The sequence below is a fragment of the Ictidomys tridecemlineatus genome, chromosome 1, assembly GCF_052094955.1.
Source record: "Ictidomys tridecemlineatus isolate mIctTri1 chromosome 1, mIctTri1.hap1, whole genome shotgun sequence".
Lineage (NCBI taxonomy): Eukaryota > Metazoa > Chordata > Mammalia > Rodentia > Sciuridae > Ictidomys > Ictidomys tridecemlineatus.
In genome coordinates, this window is record NC_135477.1 from 185,090,523 (window position 1) to 185,116,066 (window position 25,544).

Sequence of the window (25,544 nt, forward strand, 5' to 3'; positions counted from 1 at the left end):
TTGTAGGTTTTTAAAAAATATATATTTTTTTTAGTTTTAGGTGGACACATTATCTCCATTTTATTTTTATGCGGTGTTTAGAATCGAACCTAGTGCCTCACGCATGCTAGGCAAGCATGCTACCACTTGAGCCACATCCCCAGCCCCTTTACCTGTTTCTTTAACGTTTTTGTGTGGCTTCCAAAAAATTTAAAAATACATGACACAAATTTCTTTTCAATTAAACAGGGCCTTGCTTTCCATAGCTCAGGCCATCTACTGAAAGGAACACAGGTGAGGAGGGTCATGTAATTTGAAACCTTAATAAAATTTTCAAGTTGCTCCCAATCGTGGACAGCACGGCTTCTAGATATCGCTGACCTTCCTAAGTCCTCCTCTTTTAGATGTTGCCTTCTACACCAGGCTAAATACAAACGTTTCCCGCCAAACAAGATCAGGTCCCGACAGAGCAAGAAAGCCCAGCCTAAAAGCCTGGACCCCACTCTGGCCTGTTTCAGTCACTGATTGGCTAAGGTAGCTGTCACTCAAGACTGGGTCGGTGCCTGGAGGCGGAAATCAGGGACGCTGGGGAGGAACTGCCAATCAGGTGCGTAGGCGGAGGGGAAGGGCGGGCTCTCACAATCTCGCATCTTTTCTTTCTCCCTTGCTGAGCGCATCTTCCACTGCTCCGGAGTCTTCTAACGGGATCCCCAGGTGACCCTGCATAGCCGGAGTCCTCACCAGCTCGGGTACCGGGAGATCCTCAGGAGGTCAGTGAGTCATGCCGAGCGTGCGGCCAGGACTGGCGGGACCGGTCATTACCTGCCTTGGGGACCCGAGTGCATGTGAGCTGCGGAGTTTGGGAAGAGTCCCTACCGGCGGGTGGCCCTGGACCCTGTCCCCTTGTCCCGCGGCGGGGGTGGTAGATGCCGGGTCTCCGAGGTCAGCTGCACAGTGTATTACCGAGTCCCCTCTGGCGGGTGGCCCTTGACTTTGGCCCTTGGTCCCTCCCGCTGGGTGCGTTGGGAGGCAGGTTCCCCAGGTCAGCTGCAGAGCATGGCCGAATCCTCTCTGACGGGTCGCCCTGGGCCCCTGTCCCATGGGTAAGCTGGGCAGCAGGTCCCTGCCCTCTTTTCTCCTCCCTGTTGGCGACCTCCCTGGTTCAGATCTGGGCAGCTTATGTGGCCTGATGCCCCCAGAGTGCGTGGTGAGCAGGGGAGGATCAGGGTTCTGGACCCAGGTGTGTTCTGATTGTGACATTTGGCCTTAGGGGTCCCCGTCTGTCCCTCTTTTCTCCCCAGGATTATGAGTCCTACAGACACATACTCCTAAATGTGCAGGAAACGGTATCAAATCCATTTTCCATTCTGGAACCTGGCTCCTCCTAAGGCTGGCAGCAGACTCCTGAAATTCTAGTTCCCTCCCTCATTCCCAGATGCCCACTGCACCCTCCAGTTCACATTTTGCCAACCATTTGTTCCAATCTACATTCAAATAGACAGTGTTTTAATTGTGGTAGTTTCACTTATTAATGAATGATATTAAAAAAGAAACATTTTATTTCTTTTTTAACATGCACAAACATTTCCCAGGAGTGGAATGCGGAAAGGAATGACCTGGAAGTTGAGTTTAAAAAGTACTTATTCCTCTCTTCATCTTGCCCAGACCCAGATACCTGTGCAGTGAGTTCTTAGGACATTGAACAGGGTCCTGTGTCCTCAGTCATTGTTCTGTCTTTTCCTGGGGCTGCTGCAAGTTGCCCTAAGCTTCCCTGTGCCCTGCAGGGTGCAGGCAATTTTAAGCTCTGCATCAGCTCCTCCTAGAGGACAGCCTGAGGTGTGGGGAGCAGCCTCCCAGGGAAGCAGCTGGAGATACCCAGGTCAGGCAGTGAGATGCTGGTGTTGAGGGAACATGACACACATGGTTCCTGCCCTCTGGATGTGCTCAGAGCTTTGAAGGAAGAACAGTTATCTTAAAGAGCAGGGGAAACTGACCCCAGCAAGGTGGAGCAAAGCCCTACAAAGCTCTTCAGCAGCAGGAGGAGTTGGGAGGATGTGCCTGGTGACAGATGGCCTGACCTGAAGCTGGAGTCTGACAGGTCAGTGTCCAGTGGTGCTATAGCTCCCCGGGTTTGTTGCCTTGGAAAGACTGGCTCAGGTATTAGTGTCAGTTTTTCATGAACTATAAAGTGTAGTTTATTAGTAGAGCTGATTAGAAAATATCCCTAAAGGGTAAGATAGAGATACAAGTCAGGGGGGAAAAAAAGAAGGCTAGAAACTGAAAAGAAAGAAACACTTGGCCTTATATTCCCTTAGTTAAAAATACTTATTTATTTTTTTCTTCTCAATAGTAAGTTTACCGACTTTCTCAGATGCCTTCTTTTTTTGTGGTGAGGAGGGGAGCGGTATTGCTAATTTAAAATAGAATTCTAGGACTTTGCTTTAGGAATGCTACCTGGGAATAGTAAAAGGGAAAACCTATGTTTCAGTGTGGCTGCAGATATGAATGCCCCAGAAGAAAGTGTGGTAGAGATGTTGGTTTTTTTATTACAAAGATTCAACCTCACTAAGTTGAAAAGGGCCTTGTTAAGTTGCTGAGGCTGGTTTTGAACTTATTTCTTCTGTATCATCCTCCGGAGTCACTGTGATTACAGGCCTGCACAGTACCCCTTTTCTCCTTTCAGATGTGTTCTTTATGGGAAAGTGGGGGTGGGAGAGTGGTTTAAAATAGAATTCCAGGGCTTGGCTTTGAGAATGCTACCTAGGAAAAGAAACAGGGAAGATTTCTTCCAATATGGTTGCAAAAAGTGAGTACATTAACCCAATTCATTGTGATAGATGAATTGGTTCATTACAGAAATTCACCAAAACATCAGCTCTGTAGTTTGCAGGGCTTTGGAAGTGGATGGGTCTGTTCTGTACCCTGTGAACTGCAGGTGAATGTTTTAACACTGATTCTGTTGACAGAACTAGGAATTCCTAATAGAAGTCACATATGATGAATGATTACCAAATATTATCTGGGATATAGCAATTAAATAACATGTTTATTTTCTGAAAAGGAGTACCTGGATTTTCCTGTTGAAATATTAAACTTAAATGGATAACAGGAATGCTCCACTGTGCCCAGCAAAGAATTTCATTCCTTCATTGAATCAAAGATTTTTATGGTATTGGTTAACAACTATTTGCATAGAGTAATTTGATGTAAAAAGGAACAGAGAATTCTTGAAATAATTTTTTAATGCTTAGTTTAGTAAGAATCTGTAAACTCATATATCCCTGTCCAAATAGGGATGAGGTGGCCTGGGCAGGCTCCCTCTCTCTCTCCCTGCTCCCCTTACCTGTGCAGAGAGGTAGTACAGTGCCAGTTCCTTCTGTCATTCCTTGTATTTTAACCAGCTGTGAGGAAGCAGAATTTTATTTGTTTTTGTCTTATTTGAGTTTTCAGTAACTGAATGTTACCATTAGTGCTCTACCACTGAGGTGCTATAACGAGCATTGTGTGGGTTCTTTGCTTCAGTTGGCTAGACTCCTTTTGCTGTCTGAGGCCGTGGGTCTCCCAGGTCCCTCCCATGTTCCTTCTTCCAGAACCTCACCTGTTTCCAGATAAATTTTTATGTTCTTTACAATTTTATTCTATTTTTAAATTTGGTCCCCAAGTTGACCCACTTCATAAGTATGTACACATTGGAAAATAGTGGTTATGGATAAATTGCAGTGCAGTGTGTGGAACAGCTCTCTGGCCATTCATCCATGTGTGTTTATCCCTCTTGCTTGTCTACCTGTGTTTACTTTGTGTGACTAGATATAGCTTTTCACTGAATACCATTTGCATGAACATTTTTCTGTGTATTTCCATGTTCTTATAAATGGTTTTCACTCATTTTCTCATGTTTAGTTCATTTGTGAGGTTGTTTCTTCTTTCTTTTAATATTTTCTGTACATGAATTTATTTCTCTTTGTAAAGATTGCAGACATGTGCCCTGAGGTAGGGCAGCCTTCTTGCCCCCTCTTGCAATTTGATGGAGAGGCCCCCTTTTAATAGATGTGACTATATTATTCTCTTTCTTTTAAATTTATCTTATTAAGAAAACCTAAAGGACAAGGGGTATAGGGAGTTCCGAGAGGTAAATTCTTACATGTCCCCTCCTGGCTAGCAGGGATTGAGCCCTCCTGGGGCCACATTTTAGCAGTCAGACTGTGGCTCCCAACTTGGGAATGTGTTTACCCGTCTACAAGTTGGTTTTTATTCTGAACTGTGGGAGAAGCGGGAGCCTTAAAGTGTTTGCTTTTCCTTTTATTGAATTCTTTCTATTATTACCATATAATTAGTTTTTCATGCATTTAATAATTGTATTTCCTGATTATACTTTTATTTTTTTTTGACTGAAAATGAGTTGACTGAGAGGTAAAATGTTTGGAGGCCTTGGTCATATAGCACCGGCCTCTTCTAAAGTGATGGATGCCTGTCCCCTCCTTTTCAGTAAGGCCTGACCTGGCACTTACCATCTCTGAGGTCAGGGTCTGCTGCATTGGACACCAAGGCTGTAATTCCTCATACAGGCTTGTGACTCTGTACCCAGAAAGGCAGGAAGACAGTTCTGCCTAAGTAGAAATGTTCCCCTGGTGGGCCAGGACCCCTTGCAGGGAGGACACCCTGTCTGAAAAGTGCTTTTGCCAAGACCATGTCTTTTTGGCCTCATTTATCCAGGAGTCTGATACATCTCCTGTCACTTAGGGTCCCAAAGGGTATGTATGTGGGCTGGAATATGCAGGGGTCTTGTGGCACCCTGGGCAGTCAGCAGGCAGCTGTTGGGAGGAGGTGGCCTTCCACAGTCAGAGGCCTTCATCTCTCACTCTATGCAGCTCAGAATCCATCTCCAGGACTGTATCTTCTCTGCTGTGTAAGGCCCAAGTGACTCTGGCTTAGATTTATCTCCCTGTGACCTGCAGGTGCTATGAGATCCCAGGGAGGATGTCAGGACTCCCCAGAAGGCAGGAAATGGTGAGTGTGTGGGGCCTGGACTGCTCTGGGAGGTGGGCTAGTTACAATTGGTGGGAACCAGCTGTGGCTGGACTCTGGCCTCCCACTGTCAGCCCCAGAGTCAGCCAGCCCAGACCTGAGTCAGATGCTGCTACAGCTCAGCCCTTGATGCCTTCAGGACATGGTGTGGGCTGGTGCAGGTGGGTTCTCAGTATGCTTCCTGGTCTGCAGCCACTTTGGCAGAACCCTTTCTGCCCAGCTGGACCCCAGCCCTAGGCCCTCAGTGTGTAGTGAAAGCAGAGGGCCTCATGGATCCTGCTTCAGGTGTAGGGCTCCTGTGTGGAGGATGCTGATCTGAGCATCTGTACTCCTTCTCCCCAGGAGTCACCCTGCTTTCCCCACCCAGCCCCTGCTAGGGTTGTTGGCACAACCTTAATATTCCTAACCTCTCCTCACATTTCCAGACTGTATCTCCCTTTCCTGTTCACAGCATTATCAATTCCTTGCTCTTCATACTGCATTCCAGTGGGCACAGCATGAAAGATTTGTTTTCTGTTTCTGAATTTGCCATGTGGTGAGAACAGAGGACAGTCAGCTGGAACTCCACTGTTAAAAGACTTTGTTCCTGTCTTCCTTTATCTTCCCCAAGCACAGACAATGTAATATCTTTGGGTAGAAATTTCCTTCGACTCTTCACAGGATCCTGTGTCCTCAACTACTTTCCTGTCATTTCTTGGGGCTGCCCAAAGGTGCCCACAGCTACCTTGTGTCCTGCAGGAAGCAGGCAAATTCAGCTCTTCCTAGAAGACAGCCTGAGGTGTGGGGTGTCGACTCTCAGGGGAGCAGCTGAAACCCCTGGGGCTGAGGAATCTCCTTGAACAGGCCCCATCTAGAGAGCTTCCTCCTTCTGACTTTGTCTCCCAAGCCCTGTCCCCATTCTTTGGAGACAGGTGGACAGTGAGCCTGTGGATGGTGGTGCTGAGGGGCCAGGTCAGCAGTGATTCCTGCCCTTGCATTCTCTCACATTGTGAAGGAGGAAAACCCCAGTGCAGTGCTGTGCAAACCTGAAAAATCTCAAAGACTGGAGTCATGGTCCAGGTCTCCTGGGAGGGTGATCATGGAGTGTTTTGTGATCGAGACCAGGTAGGGGGATGTCCATTTCTCAGGGAACCTTCGTTGCCCCTTCAGCCTGACACATCTGTGTTCCCTCAGTACCAGTCCTTTCTGTGTTTATCACTTTGAAATAATTTGCTCACCTATTAGAGACCTAGGTTTCCCTTAAACATGAAATGTATGTATTCAGAGCTGAGCATGGTAAAATATTCTAAAGAGGTAAAAAGAAGTAGATTTAGAAAAAAAAAAAAACTAACGTTTTATTTGATACAAATTCTTTCTTATCTTTTTGCTTCTTCTGAGCATGTTTAGAAATATCTGGAGACCTCAATTTTTTTTTAAATTTGATTTCAAATGGAATTACAGGTCCTAGACTCAGGAATAGTACTAGAAAAAAGAGAGAGAAAAAATCTGTCATTTTTGCTGAAGAAAGTGATTAGATATTCACAAAACCTTAGTAGGTAAATTCAGACTACAAGGATCCATGAGAATATTGGTTCCTTTGTACAGTTAAGAATTCCTGATCGTGGAGAATCTGTTTTGTTTCCTGTTTGAGCCTGAGTTTTGACAGAATTCTGTGAGGAAATAGCTAGAAAGAAAACAGAAGAAATATCAAGAGCTCAGCTCCTCCAGGGCCTGTGGGCATTTGTGCTGGGGCTGCTGCTTTAACACATGGTCATGCTGTTTGTATCCCTCCAGCCTCAGTTATCTGCAGAACTGGGCCTGGAGGGCAGCCAGTACTCAGCATTGGGTCTTGGGGCTCAAGGTGAGGCCGAACATCATGGGGGAAGATTGTGTGATAATCAGGAAGCAGAGATAGAGGTTTCCACTCACCAGATACAATATATCCCCCTTAGCCACACCTAGTGAACCTCTTCCTCCAGCCACACCCCAGCTGCCTCTAGTCACCACCCAGTTAATCCCATCAGGGCCAATTAGGTTAAAGTATATAACACAATCATTTTTCCTTCACACACATGAACTTTTGGGGGACACCTCACATCCAAGCTGTAATACTCAGACTGCTGTCTTTTATATTATCATGGATGTATTAAGCATATATATTATGTACTATATATTATTGCTTTTTATTATTGTTCCATATTTGTTTTTGGGATTCTTTTATAAATGAAATTTTGTCTTAATTTCATTTCAGTATTTTATTTCATATATAGAAGTTGATTTTTTATTATGAATTCATTTTTATTGAGGAATTTTTTTCTTTTCTTTTTCTACCAACTGAGCTACATACCCCAGCCCCTTTTAATTGATTTTTATTGAGTTTTGTGTCTTACTTTTTCACTGCTGGCCTTGAGCACACATCTTCCTATTTATTGGGTGCTTCCAGGTTTTAAGCACCACTTGTCCTGCTACTATAAGTTTTGCAGTGCGGCGTGCATGAAGACCTACATGTGGATTCATTTGGGATACATCAACTTTGGGAAATGGCTTGGGGTCCAGGAGCCACCGCTGTGACATGTGACATGCAGGTGGTCACTTAAGCCTTTGAAAGTGTAGCAGTCATGTCCCTGTGAGGAGGTTTGTGTGAGGCCTCTGTGTATGTGTGGGTGTGCTGGAGCCCCACAAATTCTCAGTTTCTGATCTCCCGCTGTGAGCAGGCTTTCTGGTAGGAGCAGCAGTGAAGGAGCAACCTCAAATGTCCCTGTTCTTTTGCAGTAGAGACTCTAGGGAGCGGGAAGCCAGAAATAAGTCAAATGCACATTGTGTGAACTGGTTGCTGTGGATAATGGAAAGAGGTGATGGGTGCAGAGGCTGCTCTGACTCCTCCCATCTTGGGGCCTGTGGATGCTGTCTCTGTGGGTGAGTCCCACCTGTCTTCCCACCCTGTCCTCCCTCTGGTGACAATCTTGTACTTTCTGTGAAATCACTCTGTAGCTCACCCTGTGAGGGGGACACACAGGGGCCTTGTGTGCTGCTTTCTTTCTCTGAACTTGGTGCCATAGTCCCAGCCTCAGTGCTGCAAATGACAGGACTGAAAGCTGTTTTTGGTGAAATCAAATTGATCTGTTATGCTTTCATTAATCTCATGATGTTACAACATCCCAGAAACCATTTCCAAATCTAGTGTTGTGAGACTTGTGCTCTGCATGTTCTTGTAGGAATTGATGAGATTTACTTCTTATGTTCTAATCCTAAGGGAAAGCATTTCTTTTTTTCACCATAGGTCATGATGGTCCTCTCTGCTTTCCAGGTATTACTTAATTATGTTGAAGTAACCCCTTTCTTGACCAAATTGTTGTGCTGTTTATTGTACAAGTGTGTTGTCTTCTTCAAATGTTTTTTTTTTTTTCTGCACCAAGTGAGATGACTCTGTGTTTCAGTCATGTTGCAAATCCTGTGTCACACCAATTGATTTTCAAGTGTGAGACCATCTTGCAGTTCAAGAATACAGTTCCTTGGTCTTTATGTGTATTCCTTAAATGAATCTCCTCAGATGGTTTATTGGTATTTATTTGAAGATTTTTGCATAGGTATTCATGAAAGATAGTTATGTACAATTTCTTATACATAATCAGCACAATTTTGGCCTCAAGGAGTGATTGTGGAAGTGCTTTCCCCTTTTCAATTTTCAGAAAGAATTTGAAGAAGATATGTATTAATTGTGGTGAATTTTGGGGAGATTTCAGCAATGAACTGCTGCTCCTGGGTTTTCATTCACTGAGGCTAATTCACTCTGTCCATGTCTAGAACTGTTCATATTTTCTCTTTCTTCCATACATGATGTGTTTCTTGACTTCTGTCCACTTTCTCCGTGTCACTCCCATCTGTTGTACCTTGGGGACTTGTTAACTGAGGTGTGACCTATGGTTCCTTCAGCTATGCTGTTGTGATGGAGGTATTCGGCTGGTGGTGCGGTATCTTGTGGGGGGCATTCTCTTGAGTGGGCCTTTCCCTGGTCTTCAGGACACTCAGGCCTCCCAGGGCCATTCTTCATGAGCACTTCTCAGCCCTTCCTCCTCCTGATCTATGCAGGAAGAGTAGGGGAAGATGGGCTTGGGGTTCTCTTTCCCCAGATGTGTTGGCTGAGAACGTCTCAGGTGAGTGAGCCTTTGGAAAGAGCTTCTTCAGAATGTAGGGCTCAGGAAGGATGGGTTCTCTGGGAATAGTAGAAAATGTCCTCTTTCTTGTCCCCATGCCTTAACCAGTGAGCTTGAGGTGGGGCAAGATGTAAGCATGCATGTGTACAAGGTCATAAGGGAGCTAGTGAAGGAGGGAGGGAGGGAGAGAGAGGGAGAGAATCTTCACTGATATATTGGCAGTGTTTCTGGGGAAAAAACATTATAAATTTGTAGGAATAGTCAGGAAAACCCATGGGCTGCAGGTCGTGGTAAATTTCACAAGAGACAATACTGCTGCAGTGGCAGCCTCCTGCTCTCCCCAGTCCTCCGTCCTGACCCAAGGTCCCTGGCCTGCAGTGGGTGTCAACGCCATGTGCTTGCCGTTCTCCTGGGCCTTCCTCTTCACTGAGGTGGTCCTCTCTCCACACATGGCTTTCACTTCTGCTCCATGTCCTGGCTGTGTTCCATTTTAGTTGTGCATTTATTCTTCTCACTCTGTGACCTTGCTCTATGGTGTTGCACGTATTGCAGGTTTCTCCTCCATTTTTATCTTTTAATTCCCTTTTTTTAATGTGTTTGAATTTCTCATTTTTTTCAATATTTACTCTTTCAATGTTTACTCTTTGTGAAAAAGAGTTTTGTATTCTGTAAGACATTTCTTATACACATCTGAAAGTGTTTATTTTTGTTTTTCACATCAGAATCTCTAATGAACCATAGTCTGTGGATTAGAAAGGAAAACGGTGCATGTTTGCAATTAGATACCAGTTAGTTTTGGTCCCATTTCACATTATTTGTGATTTATTTTTCCCTCTCAAATACCTTTTGTGTCATTATTCAGCTTTCCCTATAATTGTCATCCCCCTTAAAATGTTTTTCTGTCTTGCTTCATTCTTACTCTGTCTGATAGCACAGAATCAGCAGATAGAGTAAGAATGAAGCAATAATTCTGAGTATCATAATTAGAAAGTCCTTTATGTACACTCATATGTCACATAAATACAGGGATACATTCTGGAGGAACATTTTTAGGCTGCCTCACCATTGCACAAACATCTTTCTGTATTCCCCAAATCCTGGATGGCACAGCCTCTTGGACACCTAGGCTTTATGGTCTCAATGTTTCCTGGGATAAAAATCTCCACAGCATTTTGCTTTATGAAATACTGCAGTTGAAGCTGGCTGCTGCTTCTTGCTAAGTCTTCACCTACTCCCTACCCCATGAAGGACTGGTTGCTGATGCTACTTATAAAGCGGAGTTGTTTGTATTTTCACAGAGAACAAAGGAAGACCTGAGGAGGCTCCAGAATCTATCTTTATGATAGATCTTTATGATTGTGATCAAAAAGAAAGAATCCTACCTTTTGGATTAGACATGCAAAGGTGCCATGGCTGGGGCTAATTATGGAGCAGACTTTGGCACCCCAGTCAATATCAATAAACTCATCTTTCTTGCCAGATGGGATCCACAAGACAGATTTTGATTTCCACAGGGGTCTTTTCCACATTGTTTAGGAAAGGAAACCTGAGTTTAACTCAAGTGGCAAGAAAAAAATATAGCAGAGATTTTCATTTTTCTTAACTTCTTTTTTGTAAATATGTAATTTTAAGTATACACTACACCAGTTTAGTAAAATCTTCCACAAGCCTTTCTACAAAATTTTTTTAAAAATTATGAATATTGTTAAGTATCTTCAATTATGATGAATGAAATATATCATATACATGTTGATGAGCCAGTCATTGAAAATGCTTATCTTGGTATCATCTTGAGATGGGGACTTTTTTTCAGAATATGTATCAGAACAGATAGTATCCTCCATGCCTTCAACTTAACAAATGAGCATATTTCATAAAATAAAATGTGAAGCTGTTTTTTAACCAAAAAAAAAAAAAAAAGAAAAGAAATACTGCAGTTGAAAGTGCATTAGGTTTGTTTATACCAGCAGCACTGTGCACACACAAGGAGTCCCTTTACTACAGACAGCTTTAGTATATAATGACCTATTATTAACCCAAAACACCTTTGAGCAAAACATTATTATGAGGCACATGACTGTAGACTATATAAGCCAACAATCTGCTGTGTTTACACATTAATTATTCTTATTATGCTTGGAAAAGTAGCATCCATTGACTACTAGTAAGTGTTATTGAGATTATATCAAATTTTATATGGATATCATGTGGAAGAATGACATCTTAGGGACACTGAATTTTTTTTTTTTTTTTTTTTTTTTTTTAGATTCATGGTAGGTTTCTACTTATCCCATTCTGTTTTGACGTCAAATTAAAGTATCAGTTTGTTCTGTGTGTTGATCATTAGGCCTTCAGTAAATCTGTTTCAAACATCCAATGGTTCTCTTGGTGTAGTCCCACAGGATGAGCTCAATCCCCAGTTAACACATTGTGACCACCTGGATGAAATGTTGTCTATCAGAGAGTCTGTGCCTGTTCAAAGGGCTTATTTTTATTTATTTATTTTTGGGGGGGGTGGGGGTTGGCAAGAGTTGAGGGACAGGGACCTGATCCTTTAGGGTCTTATCCTAAGAAAAGAACTAAATAATAGGCTTTCTGAAGGAAAGCAGACATCTAGTATATAACATGTTGTTTCCCTTCTATAACTATACGATAACTCAGTGTTAATGCTCAGTTTGGTGGGATCCCTCCCAGATTCTTAGGTCTCGCTATCTGCAAAGTTTCAACTTTGTCAGCAGGCGGTTCTAAGGGTGTGCACTGTCAGGAGGACTAATATTAGTTCTCTTCTTCACATGAGGTAGTAGGGCTTCATTAGTCCATGTATTAGACATGCACCCTACAAAGACTCCATGAGAAGGGTGTTTTTCTATTGCTTTTCTGAGTTGTTCCTTTCTAATATTGGAATGCATATGTTTGAGGAAGTAAGTTCTGACAGTCTGAGTTTTTCTGAACAAATCATGGAGTAAATATTGGAGACCTCAAAATCATGTGAATATGTTGTGTGTAGAGAAGAGATCCCTCATGTTTTCAATCTCTTCTGGTCTCCAACACACATTTGTGTGATATTTTAGAATATTTAGATATTTTTGATGATACATAATTCCTAATGATTTTATGGTTTCCTTTCAGGAAGTAAACAGTAGGATCAGAACATTGAAGATCAGAGCAAAAACTCCATGGAGGAATCTAAGGTAATTTTACTCAAAAGAGGAAGCAGGGTCCCTTGAGGGATTTTTAGCACATCCTATAAGTTTACATGCAAGGAAACAAAAGAAATAGGCACAATATAGAATTCTTAGCAATTTTTCACCAGAAATATAAGCTTAATGAAGATATATATTTAATCTATAAAGAATAATTGATTTTCTGACAGTACTGATACCACATTCTTGATACCACTGTTTTTGTTTTGAGGGGGTAACAGGGATTGAACTCAGGGGCGCTTGACCACTGAGCCACATCCCCAGCCCTACTTCTTTTTTTTTTTTGATTTAGAGACAAGGTCTTACTGAATTGCTTGGCACCTTGCTTTTGCTGAGGCTAGCTTTAACCTTGCGATCCTCTTGCTTTAGCCTCCAGAGCCTTTGGAATTACAGGCATGCATCACTGTTTTGTTAATAGCTATGCAAGCAATTTTTCAACATAATCAATTCATTTACTCTGAAATAATTTGGACATGACAAAATCTGTGCTTTCTTTGGTATTATAATAATGAGAGTCTAAGATCTATTAAAGAAAAAAAATTAGAAAAACAAAAATAAATATGTGCTTTTAATTTTTCCAGAAGTCATATGACAGACTCTACCAAAATTAAAACAGATATTCATTGTGGAAAACCCTTTAGTGAGATCCTAAATCTTAACTTAAAAAAAGACATATCTGCTTGAGTAAATCAGTGTGAGTGTGGTATATTTGGAAATGTCTTCATATTTTCCATTCTTTTTTTTTTTTTTTTTGGAGGTGGGAGTGCTAGAAATTTCACTCACACTAAGCTACATTCTCAGCCCTGTTTTGTATTTTATTTAGAGACAGGGTCTCAGGGAGTTGCTTAGTGCCTCACTTTTTGTTGAGACTGGATTTGAACTTGAGATAATCATGTCTCAGCCTCCCGAGCTGCTGGGATTACAGGCTTGGGCCAACGCACCAGGCTCTATTATTTCTTAATAGGCACATCATATTTCAGTCTGCTTACAAACCAGATGAACATGAGGAGTGTGGTGGGAAGACATATGAACTTCAGCAGTACAGAAAACCCTTCATTTCTCTCCCAAGTATTCAAAGGAAGTGATGAAGCACACTAGAAATGGACCTTATGAATGTGTATGTAGGAAAGGGTTTAGTTGTTCCTGGAGTTTTCAAAACATGAACCATCTCACACTGGATTAGTGTCCTAAGAATGTAAGCTATGTGGAAAAGCCTTTGCTTACTTCAGTTCCATTTGAAAACACCTACTGGAGAAAATCCCTATGAATGTTAACAGTGTTGGGAAAGCCCTCACTACTTCTGATTATCCTCAACTGCAATGCAACCAGTATGGTAAAGCCTTTGCTACATCCAGTTCCCTTCCAACAGTGGGATCAATTCATACCAGAGAGAAGCAAGATTGTCAAGATTGTGGGAAGCCTTCCCTGTTTCTGTTCATCTTCACTCACCTAAAAGTACTCATATTGGAGAGAAACCTTACGAAGGTAAACAGTGGGATAAATCATTTGCAGTTCTTACCTGACAGTACATCGAATAACTGAGACTGGGGAGAAGCCCTATGAATGTAAACAGTGTGGAAAATCCTTCACTAAGTCTGGTCACCTTCATGCACATGAACAAACTCACACGGAAAGAAGGCCTATGAATGCAAAGGACGTGGAAAAGCCTGGAGTTGGCCCTCTCACCTTCAAAAGCAGAAACAACTCATATGATTGTGAACACAGTGGCACAGCCTTCACTTAAAGTTATGCTCAGAAAACATCAAACAACTCATACTGGAGAGAAGCACTGTGGATGAAAACAATGGGAAATGCCTCCCTTTATTGGAGCTTCCTTTTAAATATGAAAGACATTGTGCTTGAAAAAAGCCATTGAATGTAGAAAAAAAATGTGGCAAATGATCTAATACTTTCAGTCACCTTCAGAGTCATGAAAGGGCTCACATGAGAGAAAACCTCTTTGAGTGTAAACAATAGTTGGTAAGTCATTGAGTGTTCTCAGTTGCCTTCAAAGCCATTTCATTCACTCTGGTAAACAAAACTGAATGTGTGTTGGTTCCTTTTCCTTCCTCTGCACGGATTTCTTATTATGGAAAGAAGCCCTGAGAATGTGAGGAATATGGGAAGTGTCCAGTTTTCCCAGGTTTTTGTTATGATATCTGGTGCAGGTGTCCAATATTCCAATTCTCCTCATTTGTTCACTTTCCACCCCTGTGACAAAATACATGAGAAAAATCAACTTAAGGAAGGAAAGATTTATTTTGGCTCACTTGATCATAGGTTTCTGTCCATAATTGAGTGGCCCCATTGCTCTGGGAAATGGACCATCATGGTGGAAGCGCAGAGCAGAGCTGCCTTCCTCATGACACCCAGAAGGGGAAAGAGAGAGGGAGTAATGGGCCACCAACCACATATAGCCTTCAAAGTCACGTCTGAGTAGTCCACCTGCTGCAAGTAGACATCCCCTCCTAGTGTCCTCCCACAGCACCACCAGCTGGGGACCCAGCCTCCAGCACATGTGGCTTTGCGGGGCATTCCAGGTCCATGCTACAGCACTTGAGTTACATGAAAGAACTCATGCAGGGCAGTGCCTAGGAGTATAGAATGTGAAGAGTATCCCATCTTTTTAGTTTCCTTCAAAGACAAATCAGGACTCACATTAGAGAAATGCCTGATGACTAAGAAATCTGGTAATGCTTTCAATTTTCCAGTTTTCTTTGAAAAGAAGGAAGGATTCACATGTGGTAATGAAATGTGGTAAATGAATGAAGAAATGCCACCAGGCCTTCAGTTGTTCTAGGTCCATTCAGACACACCGAATTTATTAGTGAGAGAAAGACGAGGAGTGCATGGGAAGTGGGAATGCCTTCATCTCCCTGTGACATTCAGAGGTGCAGGATGATGCACCCAAAAGATATGCATTTTAGCTCGACTTTAAGGTGTAAAAACACATCGATTTTCTGGGTTAAATCTCTCATCTTGCATTGTAGGTCTTTCTATTTATGGTTTTCTATTGTTCTGTTGAGAATTTTTGTATCTATAGGCAAAAAAAAATTGTACACTAATATGTAGCATAGAAGTATCTAGTACATAGAATATATATGCATATATCCGTGTGTGTATGCTATATAGGATCAGTACAGTTTTGTAAGTAAATAATGTCTATTATATATACTATTTTATAAGATAATCTAATTCAGCACCATGTGATTATTACAGTATCTAGGATTTTTATGGCATCATAGTATAGTATTAAATTCTTATTGATCTATAGTATTAGGTATTTCAGTTTCCTCCTACCAGCCTTATCCCAAACCACATAATTTTGAGGGAACCAAGAGCACCTCACTTTGATGATACTACAAAGCTTTGCCCCTTGTCCCTTATTACATCAGCAATCAAGTGCAATCCCTCTGTGGGCCTGGATGGCTTCCTGTCCCCTCCTCTGCTTAACTCTGTGTTTCCATTTTTCTTATGTGTCCAGTGGGGGTGTTACATGTTTGTCCAAGTCACCCTGGGTGCTAATTCATTTATAGCTAGTGGTGTGAATGGGAGGCTGTTAGAAACCTTTGCAGCATAAACATAATGGAGTGAACATGAATAAAAACAGCTGCTCAGCTTTTACTAATTGCTCTTGGTGACTGGTTCCAGGGTACAATGAAACCACCTGAGTAGCACCTGCACTTTTTGATGGGTTTGACCTTGGTCTGCCCACAGTTACTGATTTGTACCTGGTGTTGCCATTTCTCCCCTCAAATGAGTACTCGCATCCCCTACACATAATGGTTCACTGGCTTTACCCACTGAATGCCTTCCTCCCTCAAGGCAGTGAAAGAATAGCTACCTATCAAGTGCTTCAGTCCTGATTAACAAGAAACAGGCTAAAGCTCTGTGGACCCTGCATTTAATTTGGGAACCATCACTAATTGATTGGGATACTCCTGGGAGAGACTCAGAGATGGTCCTTTGTGAAATTCGAGAAAGAAGGGGATACTCACCTTGAGAAGAATTAAGTACATCACCTAGTTTCTCGAAGTTGTTTTCATGGAGCGGACAAGAGTAGGGGCCTTGCTTGTCTCTCGTGTGCTAATTACCTTACAGCACTGTGCACCTTTCTGTTGAGGGGCACATCCATGATGCTTGATGGTCCAAGTGCTGATAGGTAATGCATGAGGCATCAGCTCCTCGTGAAACCTGGGAGGAGTATCTCAACCATTCATGCTTTGGAAAACCCCTCACCAGCGTGTGAGTTTTCCTTAGCACTAATGCTTGTCAGCATGCTAAAGTCTCATGGAAGAAGGTTTGCTGGCCTTAGAAAAATGACTTACTGCAAGTGGGTATTAACCCACACAGAAATAAGTCTCATTACCTGAAGGCTGAAGTGGTGTCTTCCAGTGTGGGTTACTGGGCTTCTGAACTCTTCACCTTAGCCACACATGAGCACTAGCAGTGATCAGATGGAGACAGTACCGGGGAAACCTGCAAGTTTGCATCAGTGGAAATCCAAAACGTCATAAATCCCTGTGGGTAGGGAAGGGAAAGGTGTCATGTGCAGTGATCAGATCTAGGAACCCAGCACCTGATGGCTTGGCTCCCCAAGACCCAGCAGTTGTACTGCCACAGCCACTACTGCCTGTGCCTCTGTCTCAACAAGTGTCCTAGTTCCTGAGTGAAGGGTGTAGATGGCTATCCAGACATCTTGGACCAATGCAGTTGTCCCTTGTAGTTCTTAAGAGAAAATATAGAGGTGATGAGTATGTAACTCCACAATGGATCCCTTGCTTTACATGGGAGAAGAACCTGTGTTCAATCCCCAGTACTGCACAACAGCAAAACAACAATAAAAGAGCAACTGTAGCTGAGTGTAGTGACACACACCTACATGTCAACAGATAGTGATGCCAAGGCAGGAGGATAGCGAGTAGAAAGCCAGCGTCAGCAAATTAGTTAGACCCTAAGCAATTCAGCAAGATCCTTTCTCAAAAAGTTAAAAAAAAAAAAAAAAAAAAGAAAAGGACTGGGGATGTGGTTCAGTTATTAGGCACCCCTGGGTTCAATCCCAGTACCAAAGGAAAACACACACACACACACGCTTACACACACACACGCTTACACACACACACACATACACACACTCACATACATATACATATACACACACACAAAAAAAAAAAAAACCCAAGCAAATAAAATAAGCAACTATAAAATGTGTGATGGAGAATGAAGACCAATCCCATAAAGTCAGTGGCTGAACTTCTTGCATCTTGGAAAAGATGAAAAGGAAGGCAAAACACAAGAAGTTAAGGATATGAGAAGCTTATGGGTGGGTATAGGGGGCATTGGCCTGGGGTCAGCCTGGTTGATTGGGCCTAGTTTTAGTCAGTTTTTTGTCAGCTGTGACTAAAAGACCTGTCAAGAACAATGCTGAGGGGGAATTGTTTGTCCCAGGCACAGTTTCAGAGGTCTCAGTTCATAGACATTCCTGTCCATTGCCCTGGGACCTAGGTGAAGTAGGACATCTAGCAGAATGGATGACCGAAGAAAGCAGCTCCAGACATGGCAACAGAAAGCAGAAATAGAGCTCTGCTAACCAAAAATAAACGTAAATCCTGCAGGAAAGCCCCCCAGTGAGCCAGCTCCCCCAGCCACACCTCACATGCTTGCAGTCACCAAGAGTTCATCCACTCAAGTGGGTCGTCACTCTGCTTGGGTTACACACATGCTAGGCAAGTGCACTATCACTCAGCCCCAGCCCCAGCCTCTTGATGACAATTCTTAGCCTATAAAATGAGAGGGAAGTGGAAAAGGAAAGCAGGAAGGAAGCCATAAGTAGGAAAGAGGTGGAAAGGAATTAAGTGTGAGCAGATTTTTGTAAGGAAAATTGAAATTGATGAATACAGAAGACTGTTATGTGGTGAAATAAGACTCTTTCTCTTGAAGTAGAATATCGGATTGTTCCTCAATGGGCAGGAGGCAGTAAGAGTCAAAACTGCTGACGTATACACATTGTAGGTGTAAAAAAGTTATGACACTTGATGTGTTTTTCAGAATTCATTAAAATTTTTGAAGCAAAGTTCTCTTTTATGTAATGGGTTCACTTTATTTTTTGAATGTGGGGGATTAGGAAAAAGTTAAAAATCATCTAATGGGCATTTGGCAGAAAAATTATGATAGTCCAGACCTTATGGAATTCCTTCACTACATCCAGGATATTCAGGGGATGCCACATGGCTTGTTAAAGAAATTCTTGATGACTTCAATAGTTTTAATCCTTGGAATACATTAAAACATACAATATGGTAAATTCTAGAATTTTGTGTTTGCTACTAATTCTCATTTGTGTTATAACGATAAGATGCCACATCTTCAGATAAGAAATCTGACAGCTCCAAATAATAACAAAACATTTGTGGTCAAAAAATGAAAAAGGAGGAGATGTAGAGAGAGGTAACGTTCTCTGATTGTATTGTGGTTGTGGTGCACTTGCCCTGGGAAATTCCTGTGTAAAAGTCCAGATCAAGATTTGCCCAGTTGCTCTGATGACATCCTGCCTGAAGAGGCTCTGTGAAGAGACACAGAGTCACATCAGTCTCGACCTTGAGATCACACACCACCTCCCAGGAATAGAGAATTCTGAATATGACAAAGCCACAATGTTTCACCCATGCTGTGACTTCTAAGCCTGCCCACTTAGCAGAAACTCTGGCAATGGGCTTCCTGGGTGTTAACAGGATGCCCCTAGGTTTACAACAGTAGAATAGCTACAAGAATGTTTCTAGTCTTGTAACTTTTTAATGCACAAAGAACAATGCCTCTACAGTCTTTAACTTCCTGATTATGAGACACTATATAATACATGTGTTGTGCCTGCTGTGTGTCACTTCTCCATTAGAGATGAATGCTTCACCTGATGCCAGATTTCTCTCTAAATGTATGTCTTTCCTAATTCTCCCTCACTGGTTTTTTAATTAAGAGCTATGCAGATGATAGTACAGAGTTATTGGAGATTGCCTATATCAATTTTAGGTTGATTCTTTTTTCCTTTATTTTGCATAGAAATACCATTGGGATTTTTGATAGGATTTCATTGACTTTGTAGGTAAGTTTTGGATAGTTTTGATTATATTATGACTTTGGAAATGTGAATACTAGCTGTCTTTCCCTTAATTTGTATATATTTTCATTTCTTTCAGGATCATTTTATAGTTCTCAGTGTATAAGCCTTTAATCTTCTTGGCTAAGTTATTTCCCAACTTCTATTCATAGTATTTTTTTCTTTCCTTTTCAGATTACTCATTATTAGTGTATGTTAATGTACCTTAGTTTTGAAGATTGAGTTTTATGCTCTGCATCATTGCTGAGTTCATTTATTAGTTTCCTTAACTTTAGTGTATTTGAATTTGTTGCTCTTTGTTACTCTTTTTTCTTCAGTAGATAATTTGCCATTGGGTATGGTGGCACTCACTTGTTATCTCAGTTCTTCAAGGGGCTGAGGCCAGCCTGGACAATGTAGTGAGATTTCAAAATAAAAATATAAAAAGTGTGTAGCTCACTGAAAGGTACAGCTGCAGCTCAGTGTAATGTGCTTGCCTAGCCAAAGCCAGAGTGCATACTGCTGCTCAGAAGACTGGCAGTTGTTAACATTTGTTTTCCCATTAGCATTGGAAAAGTGATTTCTATAGACTAACAGAATGTGATTTGGAGATTTAGGAAACTTTCTAGGGGTGTCCCTTGGAAGGTGTTATCTTGTTGACATGAGTTGTTTCTGAATCCATGCTATATTTTCTCTTATCCCACACTGAATATTAACTCTTATTTACTACTTAGCAAAATGTTATCTGGAGTAAACCAATTGCTACCTTTCAAATGTTTTTGTTTATTACTAATCAAATAGTTTGAGATGATTTCTACAAATAGTGACAGGTTCTGTGAAATATGATCTTCTGGGCAGCTGGTTAGAGACTCTGCCTGGAGCATGGGCTAGCGGGGAAGCTGCTCATGTCCTCAGCACTGGTGTAAGAGTGGGACAAGATGGTAGAGTTTGGGAAGGAAAAACGAAATCCAGTAAATACTGTCTGGCTTATATAAATTCATTAGGAATAATGAGCCACGCTTCACCATTAGGGAGGTATAATCTATCCAAATCCTGATTTCCCATATGGCAGCAAGGTTCAAGTTTGTGTGCAGGCTTTTCTGAGGATATATGAGTTCAGGAGTGCTAATAGGAAGAAGTCCTTTCTTCTTAGCAAGCAGATGGTTGGAATTTGTTTTTAGATGCATTTTAGGCACAATCTGCAAAGGGAAATTTTGGTGGCCCAGAGTAATATCTTTCTCCTAGGGCTCTCCAGTGACAAGGGTATTCTTGCTCTAGTACGGCTTTTTTGTGTAATTTAATTCTAGTGTAGAAACGCCTGCATTTGAGGAAATGAGTGTGATGAGTTCTGAGTTTTGGTGACCAAATCACAGAATAAATATTTGGAGAGCACAGAATCATGTGAACACCATCATGTTAAGAATATTTATATTTTAGTTTTCAGCGGACACAACATCTTTGTTTTGTATGTGGTGTTGAGGATCAAACCCGGGCCGCACGCATGCCAGGTGAGAGCGCTACCGCTTGAGCCACATCCTCAGCCCCCAAGTATAGATTCTTAGTAGCTGCCAACCTCACAGCCCTCAACTACACATTTGTGGCATATATTTAACTCAGTTGCCTTTGGGAATGTGGCTATGAACTTCACCCAGGAGAAGTGGGTTTTGCTGGATCCGTTGAACAAGAATCTCCACAGAAATGTGATATAAGAAGTCTCCATGATATTTCTTTACTCAGTCCAATAGAGAACATGTGGGCCTTTGCTTTTAATTATTTTGATGTCTTCAATTTGAAATATGTAAAGGTAATAGTATAGTAAACAAAGGAGTCATGATTCTGTGGGAGACCACTCAGAAAACACACAAAGTCTGAATTTGAAGCTAATTAAAGAATTATTATTTTACCTATCTGATCCTGGCCAGGCACACTTTTTAAAAATATTTTTATTTGTAGGTGGACACCATACCTTTATTATAGTTTATTTATGTGGTGCTGAGAATCAAACCCAGGGTCTCACCTGTGCTAGGAAAGTGCTCTACCTCTGAGCCACAACCCCAGCTCCCTAGGCACACTTCTGACAGAGCCCTAGTAGCTCTCTCTCTGAAAGAAGTATTCCAGGCTCTCTGTGGTTGCAATGTTTGAGAAAGAAAATCACATCCTATGGAATTTTGCAAATTGCAAGCAAGTAGAGTAGAGGGGCTGAAAATGCAGTTAGCAGAGCAAGTCTAGACAACCACATCCCGGGGACTTTACAGTTGCAGGCACAAAAAGTGCAGGGGGGTGCACAAAGTGCAGAAATATACATTTTTATCATCTTAAAAATATCTCATATAATAGTTTCACACAGGAAACATAAAGTTGGAGTACTTCTTCTATCTTACTATTACTTCTTCTCTCTTATAACTAGGGCAAACCAAGGTAACTTAACATCCCTAATTTTATAACATTTTTTGTATAATCCTATTATCCATGCTATTTCATTAATCTATATTTCATAATCTATAATCTATAACTTATTACTTATATTGATTTAACTCAGAGCATAACACAATACAGCAGAAGTACACTAAAATTTTTGTAGCTCATTGCAATTCAAATGATTTTACTGGATCTGCCTTTTAGGCTGCAAATACAAATATCAGAACATTGATGAGGAGAACTAAAATTCTGGGAGAAATCAAAGGTAATTTGTAGTCATTCAGCATGGAGTGACCCTTCAGAGAATCATAGCATGATATGGAATTTTGGGGGAGTGTGAGCCATTTCAATTGAACCGTGGTGGACCTCAAGCACAGTAGTCAAGCATTCTATCATTAACCTACATACCCTTTTCATGTAAATTATAAGAAACATAGAACAAATAATCAGAACTTTAAATATATTTATTCTTTTTATTTTTTCACTATTGTTATATACATCAATACAACACAGATGTTCCAGAGTTTACATTATAATTGAATTGCAAACATTGCTATGTAACTACATTCACAAATATCACTGTTTTTAAAATATATTTTTATTTGTAGGTAGACACAATATATTTATTCATTTATATTTTTAATATTTTGTTTATATGCTGGTGGACCTTTATTTTTAAAAATATTTATTTTTAGCTATTGGTGGGCACAATATTTTATTTTTACATGATGCTGAGGATCAAACCCATTGCTTCACACATGGTAGGGAGCATTCTACCTCTGAGCCACAACCTCAGCCTGGAAGACCTTTATTTTATTCGTTTATTTATATGCATTGCTGAGAATTAAACCCAGTACCTCACACTTGCTAGGCCTGTGTTCTACAACTGAGACACAACCCCAGCCTGCTTATTCATTTATTTTTATGTAGTGCTCAGTATTGAATCTAATGTCTCACATGTGAGGCAAGTGCTCTACCACAGAGCTACAGCCCCAGCCCAAATATCATTGTTTTGATAATAGCTATTGGGAAGCCATGTTACAAAATAATAAATTCATTCACTCTTTATTAATGTATACATGATACAAAACCTAGGCTGACCAGCCTGGCACATGTCTATAATCCCAGTGGCTCAGGGGCCTGAGGCAGGAGGATCTTAACCTCAGCAAAAGTGAGGTGCTAAGCAATCCAGTGAAATTCTGTCTCTAAATAGCATATAAAATAGGGCTGGGGATATGGCTCAGTGGTCCAGTGCCCCTGAATTTAATACCTGGTACCCCCTCCCCCCAAAAAGTGTGTCTGAGGTTGCTATTTGTATTTCACATTTAACTGTTTGGATATTGAAAAACAAAGAGAAACTAATGAGAAGCTACATTGGAAGCATATATGAAAATTTCTAAGGCATTCACGTAAACTTGAGCACCACACAACACAAACTCAATTAGCTCAGCAATGTTGCAGATGACAAGAGGAATACACACAGAAACAGAAGATTTTTACACTGGAAATGAACAATCTCAAAACAAGAAGCAGTTCTATTCAAAATTGTATGAAACAAAAAATACTTGGAAATTAAATCTTACAACAGAAGAAAGTTAAGACCCATTGACCAGAAAGATAAGACAGAAAGTTGAAAGTAATCAAGAAAGAGCTAAATAAATGGGAAGTAGCTAATATTCAAGCACAACAAAACTCAACAGTGTTAAGATCATGTTATTCCTTATTTACTGCATCCAACAGAATAAAACAAATATGACAGTATATCATTGAGCATTTTGGATCCAAAGGTCTTGAGTGCTTCTTGTCTTCCTAGTAGAACCCTCTTTCTCCATGAGCGCAAAAACTGTGTTGCTGATGGAGGAGGAGATACAATGGGAAGGAGAACCAAGGTGCCCCAACCAACAGCCAGTTCTCCCCAGAAGCAGAGCTTCCTGGTCAACACGTAGAACACAGGCCGGGTGGGCCCCACTGTGCCCAGATTGCTGACCAGTCACCCTTGAGCTGGTACCTTATGGAGTGATTTGTTCTGCAGTCAGAGCCACCTGACACATAGACTCAGTGCAGATGGGAGGCCAGGGTTCAACAACACATTCACTGAGAGTTACTGGCCAACAACAGGAAGCCAACAGGAACTGAGTTATCTTCCCCTTGTTTAAGGTTGGGTTTCCTATTAGATGGTGTTGAGTTACACAGGTATGCATATGAACATCTGTACATGTGATTGGTAGTCACAGGGCACTCCTTCTGTGAAGAGGAAACACACAACCACTGCCTGTAGATTAGAGCCAAGCTACTGGCAGGGAAGGGATGTTCCCTCATTATCGCATAAAAGTAGGTAGATATTATAGGTCCTTTTCTGCTGACAGATATCGGGGTCACAAACCTCACAGATGCACCTATGTGGCAGCCACAAAGATTAGGTTGGACTCCTGAGCACATGGAATGTGGCTGGTTTGCATTGAGCTACTGAGAGAATACAGTATATTTTAAAGAAATAGTACCATAAAGACAAGTAGTTAGTTAATAGTAATTGAAGGGTTATGGAAATTAACATTCCTATGAGAGCTCACCAAGAAAAATGAAAAGAGTGTGGCTTGGGAGGAGGGAGAGGAAATTAGTAAACATTTACAATGGACACTGAGGGAAAAAAAACAAAAATTCATCCCTTTTTGGGTTCTTCCCCAGCATTTCCACCAAAAGCAGACATTACCCCTGCTCAACCATAATTGGCCCTGAAGGAAGGAGGCAAATACTAAAATACTGGGGTCTGGACTTTTTATCCTTTCCCATTGCAGATGAGTCCTGGAAGGAGAAAAGCAAATAGTCATGCTCTAGTAACAATGGTCCCAGAGATAAGCAGGGAACACCTAGTTGTGAGCTTTTCCCAATGACAATAAGTTTTAAACTTTTTACAACTGCATTCTTGAGTTAAAATTTTAGCTTGCACTACTAGGTCCCTGAGCAGCCAAACTGCATGTCTACAATCTCCAATGATTAATTCATCCTCATTGTAAACTATGAAACCCAAACTCCTGTAACCCTGGGGAGGCATTTCCATACCCAGAAAATGAGCCCTCCTATGCCTGATGGATTGACTTCCCTGCAGAATAAAGGAAAGCTGCTGACATTAAAGAGTTGCTGTCTCCTGCCTCAGTCATTTGTGGGCCATGCATTTACAGTAATACCTCATTGCATCGGTTGCACAGAAAAATAATTATATTTTACATATATTGCATTAAAGAAATCGACCATTTCACCTGTGACTCTCGCGTTTTGAATCTTTTTTTTTTTTTTTTTTTTTTTGCTGGGGATGGAACACAGGGCTTTGTCTTTGCTACAAAAACACTCTACCACTGAGTTATGCCTGAGCTACTTTACATGTTTTTTTTTTTTTAATGTGGCTTTCAGAAAGTTTAAAAATAAATAACACATTTCATTTCAATTAAACAGGGCCTTCCTTTCCATAGCTGGGGCTGAGCCATTTAAAAGAACACAGGTGAGGAAGGTCATGCAATTTTAAATCGTAATAAAATTCTCAAGTTACTCCCAATCGAGAACAGCACAGTTATTTGTACATATCGCTGACATTCGTTAGTCTTCTTCCCCTGTTGCCTTCTACACCAGGATGAATATAAACGTTTCCCGCCAGGCTCAGGTCACAGCTCGCCAAGGAAGCCCTGCCTGAAAAGGGCT

At 41.4% G+C, this 25,544-nt stretch overlaps 1 long non-coding RNA gene across 6 annotated transcripts; it reads left to right on the forward strand.

Annotated features, from left to right (window-relative positions):
• Nucleotides 1-575: 575 nt before the first annotated feature.
• Nucleotides 576-24,983, forward strand: LOC144378583 (uncharacterized). Of its 6 annotated transcripts, none has more exons than XR_013440416.1 (5): nt 576-749; nt 4,935-4,986; nt 8,264-8,290; nt 12,267-12,328; nt 13,305-18,413. It is a non-coding gene; the product is annotated as an uncharacterized LOC144378583 (long non-coding RNA). The 6 variants fall into 6 exon arrangements; XR_013440414.1 differs by having other exon boundaries at nt 579-749; nt 13,710-18,413; XR_013440419.1 differs by lacking the exons at nt 4,935-4,986; nt 8,264-8,290; nt 13,305-18,413 and adding exons at nt 19,397-19,439; nt 20,871-24,983 and having other exon boundaries at nt 579-749.
• The last annotated feature ends 561 nt before the right edge of the window (nt 24,984-25,544 follow it).